The sequence below is a fragment of the Emys orbicularis genome, chromosome 1, assembly GCF_028017835.1.
Source record: "Emys orbicularis isolate rEmyOrb1 chromosome 1, rEmyOrb1.hap1, whole genome shotgun sequence".
NCBI classification, from domain to species: Eukaryota; Metazoa; Chordata; order Testudines; family Emydidae; genus Emys; species Emys orbicularis.
In genome coordinates, this window is record NC_088683.1 from 107,084,969 (window position 1) to 107,102,610 (window position 17,642).

The window sequence follows — 17,642 nt, forward strand, 5'->3', positions numbered from 1 at the left end:
ATCCCCTAATTCTTTTGTTATGACACAGAGAGAACAGACATTCTCTAGAGAGCTACCCTCTCTAAGCATCCATTATTTTGTATAGTTTCAGCTTGTCCCCTATTATTTGCCTCCTCTATAAGGTAAACAATCGCAATCATTTCAATCTCTTCATATGAGAGATTATCCATGACTCTAAATCATTCTCATCGCCTATCTCTGAGTTCCCTCTATTTTTGCTATAAATTCTACGAAGGTAAGGAGTCCTTTACAAAACATGGACAAAGACAAGATCTGTGTCCTGAGGAGCTTACTGTCTAAACCCCAGATTCTGCAAGCACTTATGTATGTTTTTAACTTTACACAGATAAGTAAAGATAAGCATGTGAATAAGTATTTGCAGGATCAAGGCCTAACCCAAATCAATACAATATTTTCATCTTAGTCCATTCAAACCCATTATAGAATTTGTCATATAGTGTGTCATGACGGGCAGCCTCTGCTCCTAAGGGTGGTGTAGCAGGTCAGGATCACAGTAGTGTGTTCAGAACTGAAGTGCATTGTTAGACGTATGTGTGGGGTGGACGGAAGCTTGCACAGCATCTGCTCCCAACATGTCTAGCTCAGGCCAGTTCTAGCCGTCACCCTTTTTCATGAGCACTACACTTGCTCACAAAACTTTTATAATAATCATAAAAGAGTCTGTAAGACAAATACATCTTCTGGGCACAAATGCAATTGTTCCTGCTCGCTTTTGTTCTGAAAACAGTAGACTTCTAAATTAAACACAGACCTGTGCTTTCAAAAAGGTGACAATTATCTGTACTCAGGGAGGTTGTATTTTGAACTTGAAACAGGTTTCGTAAAGATTTGATGGAAATGGAATAAATCGGTGCTTTGTCTGTAAAAGTGTGAAGAGAGGGTTAGCAGTTGCCAGAGATCTGGTGGACAGAAGAGGAGACCATTTCTGGGGTGGGGAGCTGTTCTGACTGGTGTGGGGAGACTAGGTGGAAAAGGGCCTTTTATCAGCTGCAGACCAGGTGGCCAGTGCTTGTTATCTATTCTGTTGGTTTCATCTGAGCTCATAGAGTCATAGAGTTTAAGAACAGAAGGGACCACAAGATCAGGTCCTACCTCAGCAGGATGAGGTAATGGCTAGCAGTGATGCCAACCTTCAGTTCCTCCTGTTTAATGCATGACTGGTTACTAAGAAGACTGACATCATCCACATTCTAATCGTGCAGATATTTCCAAGCCTTGGCTGAATGACTCAGCTGGTCCTGTCATGACTCATCTCAGTCCAGCATGAACCCAGGATGGGTTGAAGAAGGAGTGTGGCTGTTCTGCCCAAACCCAAGGAGTGTGTCTATCCTGGAATAAAATGAATTTGGGATTTTGACTGTGTGCAGACCTCAGCTCAGTGGAATGTCTTCCTAATTTGCTGAGTTCTCGTTGGACCTGGTTGCTTAGTTCATCTTGATCTGTGTCCACCTGGATTGTCACATTTTGGGAGAGATTTTCAAAAGCACCCATGGCTTTTGACTGCACAAATCTTGTTGAAAGTCAACGGGACTTTAGCTCCCAAATCCTTAAGGGTTCTTTTGAAAATCTCCCCCTTTGTGCATTTACTTGGGTTCTCATGATCACCATAGCAACAAACATGGGACTACCCCTGATGGTTTCTCTTTCATGTCATTCTTGTGGTAGGCAAAGGTAGGATGTCTAAGATTCTATTAGATCTATCAGTAGCTTCTGATATATGAAGTGTTGTTAACTTGTCTGCAGGATTTTGTGGGAGTGGACGATGTGGCTTTTCCGTGGGTTTGTTCTTCCCTGTCAGAAAAATCCCACAGAGTGGTGCTGGGTAATGGCTGGTTCTCCCAAAAGGCTTCCCAAAGATGGGAGTGGGGTTCTACGGGGTTCAGTCTTGCCACCCTTCCTGTTTAATGTTTATATGAAGCCATTGGGTGAGATTGTGGGACAGTTTGGGTGCAGTGTCACTAATATGCTGATTATATTTAGCTCTTTGTCTGTTGTTCATCAAGCCTAGATACTACAACTTCATTATTTTTCCGATGTCTGAAAGAGAGAGGGGTTCTGGATGAAAGGGTGATGCTTGTTGACAGGGATAAGCATTAGAGGAATGGGTGGTAGTAAGTGTCTGCCCCATCTACTGATGGTGTATGCCCACCTGTTGTTTAAAAGGGTCACGTTGGATCCATCACCGCTCCTGGTTTCTCAGATGAGAGTGGTGACCTGTTGTGCATTTTATCATCTATAGCTGGCCTGGGGACTATGGCTAATCCTTTCTAACGTGGATTTTGCAGTGGTCGGTCGTCCATGCTTTTATTATGGCCTGTGTTGTTCAGGAGGTCAGACTAGATGATCACAGGGGTCCCTTCTGGCCTTATAATCTATGAATTTCTAGGCTTGAGTGCAGTACTTGTGCTCTACCCGTGAACACCACCCAGAAACTATTAAAGAATGCAGTTGCCCATTGCTTGAGTAGTGCGTAGGTCTCTGCACTGGCTTCTTGTTCCATTCTGAGTGCAGTTCGACGTGTTGGTGTTGAAGCCCTGATTTATGGGGCCTGTTTATTTGAGAGGTGGTCTCTCACCCTACACTCCATTGAGGCAGTTAAAACGCTTACAATTGGTCCATAAAGTATGAATACCCCATGTCTGCCAGCAGGTCTTTCTCAGATGGGGGCCTTGCGTTTTGGAATTCACTCCCCTTGGTAGCCGATCAGAGCCTGAGTTTTGTAACCTTCAAGGCAAGCTGCAAAAGGTCAGTATTTTGCATAGCACTTGATTTTCTGCTTTTGCTTTCTTCCTTTTCAATTGTGTAATAGTTTCTGTAATGGAACTGGTCTAGCTGCCATGGCATTAAGCAGAACAGAAACGAGGAAATAAATATGTCAATAAATATAACTTGCATGAAAGAGAAACCTGGTGTGCAGATTGATGGCACCCAGAGAGCTCAGCTGATCCAGATGGAGAATTTTACTGTTTTCTTTCTCTTAACAACTTCCCTTCCTCTGCTTTCTTTTCCTTCAGAGATTTGAGTGGTAGTACTTACTAGTCTCCCTGAACAGCTTTTACTCAGCTGCTTCATCACACTCAAGGGTCTTATATCCTTTCTCCTCAAGTCAGTTATCCTTTCTTGATCTTCTGGATGTTTCCTCTTCAGAGCCCTGAAATCCATCCTGTAGTTCATCCCCAGCTCCAACTCGGGCTTTCTTTTAGGGCTAGAAAGAGCTTCCTGGATCCTCAGTTAGACAGGATTGTCCTCCACACTGAACCCTAAGTGACCGATGCCCTACAGTATCTTATTTCAAACAGAGCAGTGGTGGAGATATTTGGAAACCCATCAGTACATACCAAAAGACACAGGTCCAGTTTCACTAGGAGTACACAAGTCGGGTGGGGATAGGGGGCTTGTATTTGCGTGTGACTAGAAGTTAATCTGATGGGATTGCTCTGTTTGGCTGAAGAGTCTGACACTTCTTTCTGGAAAAGAGATATCACTGCATGCAGTGGCACTTCCCATGGCTCTGCAAGTATATGGGCAAGAGAGCGAGTGAGCTTACATTACCTAAAAGAAAATAAACAATTGGGATGTTCTGTATTACACATTAATAGGGGAACCCAAAGATCTTCTCTTTGCCTATAGCAGTGTGTAATGTTCTCACATAGAGTGTTTCACCTCACCATCCTTTCAGTCTCCCTTAAACTGCTCAACACACTCTGGTGGGAGAAGGAATTTTGGGGATCATTTAGTTAAGTGGAATCTTCTAGTAGGGCCCTCTTTTCAGCTGCTGCCTCTTAAATGAACAGCTGATTCCATTTTTGTGTTTTAAGGAGAAAAGGACCCGAATCAAAATCCTAGATCCTAAGCCCCCAGAATGTTGGGGATGTTTGGATCTGGCCTGACTGAATTTTGTTGTTCAGCCCCAGCTCTAGTTCTGAGTTCTCCAGGCCCTCTCCCTTCTCATCTCCAACCCTTTTGGGCCTGACAGTCTTGCAACAGTCACCTTAAAAGACACATCAAAACAAAGGAGATTGCTGAAGATTTGGCCATAATTTTTAACTGCACAGATTTTTTTTTTTTTTTTGGTAGGTTAAAGGCTAAGGAAATGGAAGGAGAGGGAGAAAATCACAGTTTAGACAGGTGTTTCCCTGTGGAGCCTAAGGTCTATTTTGTGTGTGTGTATGCATTTATAGCATTCTTTTTTTATTACTTAAAATGAAAGCAAGTTGACTAACCTGATGGGTTCTCATCCTTAGCTTCCCAAAGTATCCTGTATTTAGCAGGAGATTCTTTATGAGGGATTGTAGTAAGCCTTGTATTTAGCAGCTCTTATTTAGCTGTGAGGTGTTGATACAGTTAATGCTGATCATGTGACAGTTAAAAGTCTCTCTCTCTAGTTGTCTGAGGTATGTGTAGCAGGCTTGAAGTACTGTTTTCCCCCTGCAGAGTAATCCATGCCCATGTAGCCGGGTTCCTGTTTATCGTACTAACCTTACCCAGAGGCTTGTCTCTCTCCACCAGGTCTATTTCCTGATGGAAACAAACTGAAGGGAGGGACTCGCAAATAGGCAAACTGACCTTTTCAGCCCAGCTAATGGCTGATATGAGGTTCAGATCTCATAAACAAAATGCAATGCTGAATGTCACGCAATGGCCTCTTTGCAAATGAAACACGTAAAGCTCCTGAGCATAAGAGGCTCAGACAGGGACTGCAGAAAACTACCCACATCTTGCTTTAGCAAGGGTTCCTGCTGGTGACAGTGGCACATGGGAGGTGCTGTGGTTTCACTACTGTTAGGGGAGGGCTTTACAGGTGGAAAGTCACCAAGTGAGGAGGCTGTGGTGGGGGGGAAGTAGCCACAACATCCCCTTCCAGTGAGGACTCCAGAAGCACAAAAATGTGTCAGTGCTAGGCAGGGGAGGGGGCATGGGCAGGACAGAAGAGGGATGCACTGATGCAGTTCATCCCCGCTGTAGACTCTTCTGGAGCCCCTGATGGAAACCAAAGGCACTCTCTCCTCCAGATCAATCCCCACTCGTGGGTGAGGAGGGGGACCAGCTGGTGCAGTTTGTATGAATCTAGGCCATAAAATAATTAAGGATCATAACCTCCCAGTGAGATAGGTTAGTACTGTTAACCCTGTTTTGAAGATGAGAAACTGAGACAGACAGGTTAAGTGACTTGTCCAAGGCTACATAGAAAGCCCGTGCTACGCAATGATTCTTCTGTAGGGAATACTGAACTCCCAACCTATGTACAGGACATATCTCGTCTTCAGGATATCAGCAGATTAAATCTGCCAATCCATCCCCCAGCTGGGTAATGTTTAAGCTCCCATGCTCTGCCTTGCCTTCTCATTATGAAACTGAAAGCTGAAACTCTTGAACAAAACACCCTCATTGAGACTTTTTTCAGCGCACGCCAAGAGATATGACAATAAAGCTTCAAAACAGTTTCTGTCTGTCACAATTACCAGTCTATTTGGATCGGCAATATTCCCCCTTCCCATGCTATCTGTGCTAAGGGGAGTCTCTCGTCTCCCCTTTAGGACCTTGGAAATCCCAGTGTTTCATGGCAGCACTGGTTCCTGACTTCACTGAAATATGCTTTTCGAAAATGTCTTTGAACTAAGCTGTTTGTGTGGGACTCGCCACACCCCTTTGTAGATCTTGATTGCTTTCTGCTGCTGTTGTCCCCTCGTCCTTTACCATGCTTCATCTTCACCTGATCCTGGGATTCTGCTAAGTGCCTAGCTCCAGAGGTCATCACAAGAGCTGGAGGCTTCCTACCCTGGCTCTAGAGTTTTTTGCTCAGCAAGATAAATATGGCAAGACTTTGTCATTGTTAAGTCATCGAGACCTGCCTCAGGCACCGTGGACTCCTAGATATCCTCTATTTGTCTGAAGAGCACTTTGACGGCTTGGTGGATTTCCACATAATTTCCATGATTTTCACCGAGGTGATGGTCTTGCTGCCATTCTTGACAGATCTGCTGAAGAGGATTAGCTTTCCAGAGTCTAGCTCCATTTTGTCAGTGGCATAACCTATCTGATTTATGCACCTGCTGCCATCCTTTCCTTTCCTTTCAATAATATTTGAGGCAGACTGAGGAAAGGAAGGTGAGATGGCTTCTTATAATTTTCCATTATCCACACTGCCCAGCTCCTGTCCCTAAGACGGTAGCTAAATAGTTAAGGGATGTCCACAGATCCTGGGAGTGCATCTCTGAATGTTGGGCCCTTGTCAGTTTCCCCTCATCAAGACCTAGAAGTCTCTGGCAGGTCAAATGGGGAGAGTCTGCAGAGAAGTAATTAGGTAGCAGAGACTCTAGTGAGGCATTGTGACAGGTTGGATCACAGAAACCCCCCTGGCAGCGGCCACCTAACGTGCCAAGACTACTTTTATTCCTGTTTTCCCTGCCAGCTCAGAACTCCAGCACCCTGTCTTGCTGAGCCAGACTCTCCCGTCTGCTCCAACACAGATCCAGGGTCTGAATCACTTGTCCCAAACTGCAAGTTTACCTGAAAACAGCTCACAGAAGTTTGCTTGTCTTTAGCACTCAGATGCCCAACTCCCAATGGGGTCTAAACCCAAATAAATCCGTTTTACCCTGCATAAAGCTTATGCAGGGCAAACTCATAAATTGTTCGCCCTCTATCACACTGATAGAGAGATATGCACAGTTGTTTGCTCCCCCAGGTGTTAATACATACTCTGAGTAAATTACTAAATAAAAAGTGATTTTATTAAATACAGAAAGTAGGATTTAAGTGGTTCCAAGTAGTAACAGACAGAACAAAGTAAGTCACCAAGCAAAATAAAATAAAATGTGCAAATCTATGTCTAATCAAACTGAATACAGATAATCTCACCCTCAGAGATGCTTCAGTAAGTTTTTTCTGAAGCTGGACACCTTCCAGGCCTGGGCACAATTCTTTCCCCTGGTACAGCTCTTGTTCCAGCTCAGGTGATAGCTAGGGGATTCTTCATGATGGCTCCTCTCTCCCTCTGTTCTCTTCCACCCCTTTATATATCTTTTGCATAAGGCGGGAACCCTTTGTCCACCCCCCCTCACTGGAAAAGCACCCAGGTTAAAGATGGATTCCAGGTCAGGTGACATGATCACATGTCACTGCAAGACTTCATTACCCACTTGCCAGCACACACATATACAGGAAGACTAACAGGTAAACACAGCCATCTGCAGACAATGGTCCTGGTTAATGGGAGTCATCAAGATTCCAAACCACTATTAATGGCCCACACTTTGCATAATTACAATAGGCCCTCAGAGTTATATTTCATATTTCTAGTTTCAGATACAAGAGTGGTACATTTATACAAATAGGATGATCACACTCAGTAGATTATAAGCTTTGTAATGATACCTTACAAGAGACCTTTTGCATGAAGCATATTCCTGTTACATTATATTCACTTATCATATTTTTATCAAACTATTCCAGTTACATTATATTCACTTCTTATTATGTTTTTATAAAACCATATAGACTGCACAACGTCACAGGCATATTTTAACCTGCATCCTCAGGTGTTACATTAATAATTAAATAACATGTGAAACAGAAACATAGCCCCATGATTTACTTAAGAAATATATAAGAGCTGTTTCCATTGTGACAATTCAAATATGAAGTGGGGAAACCCCCGAGGAATTCTCAAAACACAATCCTTTGCTAAGTTATAGTTAAGTTTCCAAATATAAATATATTGATCTGCCCCTGGGATTCTGTGTTAAGTGCCTAGATCAAGAGGATGTCAAAAGATCCTGGGGCTTTGTACTTTGGATCTTGGGTACCTGGACCACATCAGGAGGATGAATACAAATAGTGATTTTCTAGTGTATATAGAGGGTAGATAGGATAGTTTGGGCTTTGTGGCTTATACTGTATTGTTTGTGAATTGTAATTAGATGATAGGATGTGACAATGTGGTCTCTTGACTCCAGTGGAAAGGTTTGATATGGTAGCGGCAGATCTTTGGCATATGTATGGAAAGAAAAATGTGAAACAGTGTAGATGGGATGAAGAAAGGGTGAACTGGAGGAGGGTCTGTGGTTGGGTGGGTGGCTCATAATTAGTAGTTACAGGTAAGTATTTAGCAGTAGTTACACCTAAAAGTGGATGTTCCATACGTTAGTAAGTAGAGCGTGGGACAGTTTGGGGGTGTATATTGCTCATACTGTAAATGCAGGAGAAGTCTGGTGTATGGGTGTAAGTATGTCACTGATATACAGGTGTCGGTCAAAGGTAGTAGGAAGGGGCAGGGTTACGGTTGTTTTTGGAATCATAACCGCATTTCCTGACTTTCCTAACTGCAGTATCTTAATGTGATTATTTTTGTTCTGGTACAGTATTTGTGTGTGTGTGTGCGTGTGTGTGTGTGCGCAAGTTAGATGTATTCATGTCATCAGGGCCTGATGAAATTCATCCTAGGTACTCTGAAGCAATCTCAGATTCCGTAACGATTATCTGTGAGAACTCATGGAGAACAAGTGAGGTCCCCGAGGACTGGAGAAGGGCAAACATAGTACCTATCTTTAGAAAAGGGAACAAAGAGGACCTAGGGAATTATAGACCAATCAGCTTGACTTCAATATCTGGAAAGGTACTGGAACAATCTGTTACTAAACAATCAGTTTGTAAGCACTAGAGGAAAGCAGGATAATAAATAATAGTCAACATGGATTTATCAAGATTGACAAACTAACCTAATTTCCTTCTTTGACAGGGTTACTGGCCTAATGAATGGAGGGAAGCTGTAGATGTGATATAGCTTGATATCAGTAAGGCTTCTGACACAGTCCCACATGACATTCTCATAAGCAAACTCGGGAAATGTGGTCTAGATGAAATTACTGCGAGGTGGACGCAAATTACTATAAGTAGGGCCCTACCAAATTCACTGCTGTGAAAAGTGTGTCATCTGGCCTTTTGTGTACTTTTACCCTATACTATACAAATTTCACGGGGGAGATCAGCGTTTCTCAAACTGGCAGTCCCAACCCAAAAGCAGGTGGTGGGGGGATTGTAAGGTTATTGTAGGAGGGATGCAGATTTGCTGCCCTGCTTCTGCCTTCAGAGCTGGGTGGCTGGAGAGCTGCGGCTACTTGCTGGGCACCCAGCTCTGAAGGCAGCGCTTCCGCCAGCAGCAGCGCAGAAGTAAGGGTGGCAATACTGTGACCCCCCCTTCAATAACCTTATGACCCTCACACATCCTCCTTTTGGGTCAGAACCCATATAGTTACAACCCTGTGAAATTTCAGATTTAAATATCTGAAATCATGAAATTTATGATTTTTAAAATCCTATGACAGTGAAATTGACCAAAATGGACCGTGAATTTGGTAGGGCCCTAAATATAAGGTGGGCACGACTGGCTGAAAAACATACTCAAAGAGTAGTTAGCAATGCTTCACTGCCAAACTGGGAGGCTGTATTTAGTGGGGTCCTGCCGGGGTCTGTCCTGGGTCCAGAACTATTCAATATTTTCATTAATGATTTGATAATGGAGTGTAGAGTGTGCTTATAAAATTTTCAGAGGACACCAGGCTGTGAGGGGTTGTGAGAACTTTGGAGGACAGGATTAGAATTCAAATGATCTTGACAAATTGGAGAGTTGTTCTGAAATCAATAAGATGAAAGTCAATAAAGACAAGTGCAAAGTACTACACTTAGCAAGAAAAAATCAAATGCAACTACAAAATGGGTAATAATTGGCTAAGCAGTAGGACTGCTGAAAAGGATCTGGGGTTTACAGTGGATCACAAATTGAATATGAGTCAACAATTCAATGCAGTTGCCAAAGAGGCTAATATTATTCTGGGGTGTATTAACAGGAGTGTCGTAGGGAAGACATGGGGGGTAATTGTACTGCTCTACTCGGCACTGGAAAGATGTGTGGACAAATTAGAGAGAGTTCAGAGGAGAGCAACAAAAATGATAAAAGGTTTAGAAAACCTGACCTATGAGGAAAGGTTAAAAAGCCTGGGCATATTTAGTTTTGAGAAAAGAAGACTGTGGGGGAACCTGATAACAGTCTTCAAATATGTGAAGGGCTATCATAAAGAGGATGTTGATCAATTGTTTTCCATGTCCACTAAAGGTAGGACAAGAAGTAAAGGGCTTAATTTGCAGCAAGGGAGATTTAGGTTAGATATTAGGAAAAACTTTCTCGCTATCAGGGTAGTTCAGCTCTGGAACAGGCTTCCCAGGGAGTTTTTGGAATCCAGGTCATTGTAGGTTTTTAAGAACAGGTTGGACAAATGCCCTGTCAGGGATGGTCTAGGTTTACTTGGTCCTGCCTCAGTGCAGGGGGCTGGACAGTATGACCTCTAGAGGTCCCTTCCAGCCCTACATCTCTATGATTCCATGAGTCTATATAGCTATTGCTGGGTCTGTAAAGTCTGGATCAGACACACAATCCTAAAACTGTGCAACAGCTCATCTGGGAATATAACTGTGATGGTGCAGCTTATAGACTCTATAGGGTAAATAAACTCTTCTAAAAACTATCTAAACACTAAGAAAACTACCAATACTGTTGCTAACTATTATTAATGACACAGGAAAGCATGATCTAAAAAACCAAATGAAGGATGTGGACGTGGAGTGGGGGTCCTGACACCCTCAGCTAGCCAGGGGAAAGGAGCTGAGGCAGTTGAGAACCACACTGCCCTTTGTGTTTGGCTCCAAACATTCATTGCTTCAGGGCAGGGTGCTCATGTGGTCTCATTATGCATAGGTGCTTTTCAAAGCTTAGCAGTACCAGGAGACATGTCTCACAAATTAGACCATTCAGACGCGGGCCACCTTAAAGAAGAACACAACAGATTCTCTATACCCTGCAGTTCCTTCCTTCTCTGCCTTCTTAACTGAGGCACAGAAAGGAGTATTTTAGCTCCTGCTTCCCCTGGGAAACTGGAAGATATTTATTTTCAAGTGTGTCTTGGGTGCATCAGTTATATGCTATACACAAGCCATGCACTTTCTACAGTTTCAGAGTGGCCCACCTTAATTGATTAGTCTCATTAGAGTTGGTATGGCAACACCCATTTTTTCATGTTCTCTGTGTATATATATATCTTCCTACTGTATTCTCCATTTCATGCATCCGATGAAGTGGGTTATGCCCAAATAAATTTGTTAGTCTCTAAGGTGCCACAAGTACTCCTCCTTCTTTTTACTTTCTACAGTATTATTCAAACAGTCACTGTTGTTCTCTCCGCAGTTAGCAGCCTCTGGTTTCAGTGAGTCAACAGCTCTGCAGGTATTGCAGAAGGTCTTATTGCCTGGTTAATACAGGGCAGGGTCTTACTCTCTTGCCACCTCTAAGGTCCTGGTTATACCATAAGCAGTCAGTGCAACAAATAGAGAGGAAAAACAGCAGTGTCTTTCAAATCATTCCTTGTTTAGCTACCAGCTGTAGTTCTTGCAATTTGGGGAGAGGTTTGGGGAGGAGGAGCTGTGATCTTTCCCATGTTTGCTTCTTTGGAACCTATTGGATTTGATATGAACTATTCAGAGGCAGGTCTATGATTTGTGTACGCATGAAGGAAAATGCTGTCTGAATTAGAAATTACTATTTAGTGAAGGCTGGGTAAGAAGGGGTGGTTGAGCCTCAAATCTTTCAACGAAAGCCCTTTAATTAGTTTTAGATTTGTCCCCTCAGTGCACTCTACATACGTTAACTCCTGTTAATGCTAGGGGGAGTTACACGACTCATATCAAGGACAGAGCAGTCCCCATTAAATCCAGTTACTATCTATTGTGTGAGAGCCTTAAATGACTACACTAAAACTCATTATTAAAGGAAAGAACTATCAGATTTATTTAATACATCCTATCTGACCCCATTTCTGCATAGGACTAACTAAAACTCTCACAGTCATGACCCAATATGCACAAGGTCTTATGTAAAACCAGATATTGATTTTCCAGGGGTTGTTTTTATATTCCAGAGTCCTGGCTACCTCTTGACCATCTAAATGGAGTGACAGGGAGTTACCCTGCATCTATGCTTGGAAAAAGGTCATGTTTAGGTCAGGCTTAGTTTGTATGTGTTAGGTAAGCCCAACCTAAAGGTGATCACTTTTCCTAGTCAAGACAAAGCCTCTGAGAACACAGGTGGAACTCCTGAGGCTAACCTCAAGGTAGCCAGAAAGCTCTGTAAACATGGCTGCCAATTCTGTGCTGTGAGAGAAAAAGGCTGCTTCTTAACTCTTCCCTTTCCTGTTCCTGACTGGAAAGTGTGAGAAAGGATGCAGCTGGGGACCAGCCTAAGTCCCCTTCAGCAATGAGAGGTGGCACCATAACGGCAGGATCCTTGTCTGAAATGAATTTAGAGGGGAGCCACAAAGGCAGTTCTAGTGGTGCAGCTACTCCCAGGAAGTCTTTGCAGGTCTTTGGGCCGCAGTTTGAGAACTCATGTTCCCTGTTTCCACAGTTTTTAGCCTTTCAGTCTCTTGAAGACCCATGGAATGATGACATTCCGCCAGCAGAGAAAGGCTGGGTGGGATGTTCAGAGCACATCAATGTCATATCTCGATTGACTGGGGGTGGGTCATCACATAGCAGCATAGGTTTGTTGCTTACTTTACATCCTTGTCGACCTAAGGAACTAATACGAGGTTAGAACTGTGAATCATAATCAGGTCTCTAACATGGAACTGGAGAGCAATAACCAAAGGGCCTGCCCCTATTCATGTTTTGTATTTTTAATATTATAATTGAGCACAGATCTTAAGGAAAAACCCACCATCATCCCCACAGTTTTTTAGCATCCTCCAAACATTTTGGGTTTGTGTTTCTCTCAAATTAGACATGCAGACAACATTACAATAAAGATTACTCTCTTTCCCACCCCTTGGCTGTCAGTCAGGCAATAATTTCTTGTCACAAACTACATTGAGCAGCTAGCCAAGCCATTCTCCTATGTCATGTACCCCCAAAATATCAGCTGTGAAAAAATCATCTCAGCAAAGGGAGGGAAATGTAATATTTCTTTTAAAAGAAAAACTCTTCTAGTGCAGTGGTTCTCAATCAGGGGTCTGCATACCCCTGGGGGTACACAGAGGTCTTCCAGAGGGTACAGCAACTCTGATATTTGCCTAGTTTTACAACAAGCTACATAAAAGCACTAGCGAAGTCAGTACAAACTAAAATTTCATACAATGGCTTGTTCATACTGCTCTATATACTATACACTGAAATGTAAGTACAATATTTGTATTCCAATGATTTATTTAATAATTATATGGTAAAACTGAGAAAGTAAGCAATTTGTCAGTAATAGTGTGCTGTGACACTTCTGTATTTTTATGTCTGATTTTGCAAGCAAGTAGTTATTAAGTAAGGTGAAACTTGGGAGTATGCAAGACAAATCAGACTCCTGAAAGGGGTACAGTAGTCTCTCAAGCCACTGTTCTAGTGAATGTTGTGCCTCATGGAGAGTGAAAGGTTCAGAGCCCTCTATTTAGCCAGAAGTCAAGTACAGTGTAGGCAGCCACTGTTCATTGTCCACAGTCTTTATCTGAGGGACGTGTTCTTGTGGTGACACAGTAGTTCAGTTTCTATGCTCATTCTGTGTTTGTTCTCTCTGTAGAGACTACGAAGAAGGGTGTCTGGTGCAGAGGGATTTTTAAATGTGGCTCTGTCTCCAGGGAAACGGGACTGAAACCACCAACTTATTTCACTAAGGGGCATATACAGTGATTTGACATCCGCAATTTTTCAGTGACCGCTAACCCTGGTTGGTATCAGGACAGATCCTCAGAGGATGTAAACTGGCATATGCCAATTTACACCAACTGGGGATCTGGCTATTAATGATGGCTATTAATTACAGTAGCACCTAGATCAGGGTTTCTGAACCCATGGGTCATGACCCATAATTGGCTCACCAGAATTTGTCAAAGGGTTGCATGGGAGTCCTGGGGGTGGGGTGTCGGGTCCTGCCCTGGGGGAGGGGAGGCCCACGGGCTTTATAGAACACACCCCACACTACTCCTGCAGTGGCGGCTCCTGCAGCTCTGGTCTCATGGGTCTGGTTGGGCTCAGCTCCCTGCTTCAGGTGTTGCAACCTGGTGCATGGGGTCACAGTGCTGCTCAGGTTTGGTCCAGCTGTCCCTCCATCATGATGGGGCGGGGGGTGGAGGTCCAAATTGGAGAGTGGCTCTGTGACCCCTTGTGGCAGGGCAGGTGACAGCACCACTCACATAAATTTGGCCTGGTGACCTCCCATCCACCAGGCCAAACCTGAGTGGCGCTGTGACCCCAGAGGTTGCAACGTTTGGAACAGGGAGCTGAGCCCAGCCTGCCCTGCAGGATAGGGATAGGAGATGCAGGAGATGCCACTCTGGTACACATGGTGTACTTATTTAGCACTTATTACATCAATGTGTATATTATTTATCGTGGGTAAGATATATTTAGTAAGCGAAATGTTTTTTTGCACTAAAGCTATTCACTGGGTTACGAGAGGCCATCAAGGTTTACAAATGGTTCCTGAGCCCAAAAAGGTTGAGAACCACTAACCTAGATAATTACAGCTGATGCGTTTTGTATCGCTGGCTTTAATTTTGGGGTGACTAGATCATTTAAAGTTATTTTTAGGGATATCTCTTATGGCTCTCTCCCCTTTTTTGTGTCAGGTTTTTTAACCTTAGGGATGGTGAGCAAGCAGACTGGAGTGAAAGCCATAAAGCTATAAATTACACCTCTACTAGATCCACAATATGTTACCAATTACCTCTGCTTTATTATTCATGTCCCGGGGGAAAACATGCATCCAACCACCCTACTACCCCAGAAAGGTCAGTACTAGAATGAACACTGTGACTCTTTTTCATTAGTGGAAAAACAAACATTGCCTCTGCCTCACATATGATATTGGTGTCCAGGATGACAAGTTGAGTAATTCTGCTGCATTCTCTGAGCTCATTGTGTACCACATGCTAAGTCATTCATAGCAACATTGTCACCCTGTGGAAAGTAGGGAGGAAAGCAGGCGCTGTGGGAGAAGGGTTGAAAGAGCCCAGGAGACTGAGTAAGAGGGACCTTGGAGGTTGTTTTTGTTATACAAGTGTCAGCAAACAGTGTAGAAAATCACATTAAAGCTAGAGGTCACATCGGTAGACGAGAGCCATCTGTACTGCTTCATCGCTAGAGGTTACAGGAGCTTTACACAGCAGGTTTTGGTGTTGGGGTGGGTGTTCCCCTTGTCCTGATTACATGTTTCTTTGACTTTGCTCTATCTTTAAAAGCTGCTTGGGGCAGCAGGGCTGAATATAGGCATTCTGGAGCAAAGTAGAGTGCTCAGCATGCTGGCAGGGGTGAAAGTAATTTAAAAGTCTTACCAGTACAGGGGCCTGGCTCCGGGCCCTGGAAGGGGTGGGGCCTCGGGTGGAAGTGGCGGGGCTATGGGTTAGCCTCCCCCAGCCAGCCCTTCAGCGCTGCCCAGCTTGCGCCGCCCGGGGCTCTGGCGGTGATTTAAAGGGCCTGGGGCTCTGGCTGTGGCAGCGGCGGCCACCAGGCCCTTTTAAATCATCGGGCCCCAGGGCAGCTGCCCCTTTTGCTTCCCCTCTCGGTGGCCCTGGGGGGGCAAAAGGGGCCACGACGTTAAAGCGTTGCCACGGCAGCGCTTTAACGTCAGCTGTGTACGGGCCTGTACCGGCGACCACTTCTTACCGGTACACCGTACTGGCCTACTTTCACCTCTGCGTGCTGGTCATTTACATGCAATTACACCGAATGCACTTTCAGCTCACCTCAGCTATTTCATAAGAGGTTCCTGGTTTCTGGCTCCTGGGAATTAACTGAAAGATTTGTGTATGTGTTTGCTTAACTGAGTTCTTTTCTCTGTGCTAATCAGCTTTGAAACTAGGAAGTAACTATATATGTAGCTACATATATATATGACTATATATACGCAAACATAAAAAGATTTTAGAACATAGCAACACACCAGGGAATGGGCTAGAAGAGAGCTGGTTTCTCTCAGCAATTATGAGGAAAAAAAGCTGAGCATTGTGCACTCTCAATTCCCCTTACCTGGGAGGATGCTTCAGATCATCTGTGTATGTGTTGATTTTGTTATATTTTTGTTAGTGAAACATTCACCCTTCAAATATTTTCCTTTTAAATTGAAAACAAGTCAAGGTATGTTTGCTCTTAACAATTCAGTGATGATGGAAGATCAGCATATTGGTTTTTTCCCCTCCCTTGTCATTCTTGGGGTTTATGACAAAACAAAGATTTGCAACACTTGATGAGAAGGGGTTGAGGAGGGGTATGGCTTTCTGCTTTAACTCACTCATAGTGTCGGCTTCTTAAATACAAATCCACACTCAGCTTTGTGCAATTCACTAATTCTTCTTGCCAGCCCTATAGTCTCCTCACTGGGAGGAGAAACCTGGGAGGAGTTCTGTACTTAGTCTTCCACCTTCTATGGGCTCTGGGGGGTTCCCACATTTGTGCCTTTCTAACCACAAGGTTTAGTTTGTTTGTTTTTTAAGTACCTGGGTAATTAGTTCTGTTATGTTGTTTTTATAAATATCTACAGATTGTTAACATTTTTAGATTCAAAGAAAAAGATTGCAGGAAAATAGATTTGTCTTTTTAAAAATTTTGCGTTAATTTAGAGCTAGATTCTGCTGCTCTCTTACTCATGCCAAATGTTACCTTATTCCAAGAACAGTCCTTTTAACTTTCAGCAGGATCTACTTTCCAGCTATGGTACTACTCATTGTGAATGTGAATGGAAAAAATGCGGCCCATTGTGATTTATGAAACCAAGGGAACTGATAGCAGGAGCTAAGGCTAATCTTTGCATAATACCTGTTTTCACTATCCATAAATGCTGACAAGCATTATGCAAGATTCTCACATACAGTTCTGGCAAGGGACTTCAATTATGACTTGAAACATCACCAGCTATTCCAGTCCTGGGTCCACAAACTTCTCTGTCAGCACACCTCAATTCTGACTTTCAACACCTCTTCCTATTCCCATCCTGGACTTCTACTAAGCAGAAAACATGAACTGTACACTGGTTTTATGTATACAGAAAGAGGACTTGAGTGAGGACCCTCCCCCCCCCCCCCAAAAACGATGTCATGTATGACATACATCAGGGGTTGAACTTTGGTCTGCAGAGGTAAAAGACTATTTCAGTACCCCACTACACCAGCTCTCCATCAATGCCAAGGCCTTGTCTACACTACAGGAGGAGATTGATCTAAGTTACGCAACTTCAGCTACGTGAATAACGTAGCTGAAGTCAACGTACTTAGATCTGCTTACCGCAGGGTCCACACTACGCTATGTCTCCTGTCGACTCCCCTTTTGCTTCTCGTTCAGGTGGAGTACAGGAGTCGATGGGAGAGCAATCTGCGGTCGATTTAGTGGGTCTTCACTAGACCCGCTAAATCGACTGCCGATGCATCGATCATTGCATGTCGATCCCTTGGTAAGTGTAGACAAGCCCTAAGTTGTTGCTGGAGATAATGGGACCAGAAGGATGTTTAGTTGCAAAAGGTAAACCTAATCCTTAGGTTATTGTTATTAAAAAAGGAGAGAGGGAGACTAATAGTCGCTATTAGTATATATGATTC

General features: G+C 43.6%; 1 protein-coding gene across 1 annotated transcript in view; it reads left to right on the forward strand.

The window, feature by feature from the left end:
- Positions 1–17,642, forward strand: part of HIPK2 (homeodomain interacting protein kinase 2) — a 144,396-nt gene that overhangs the window by 2,307 nt on the left and 124,447 nt on the right. The window lies entirely within an intron of this gene.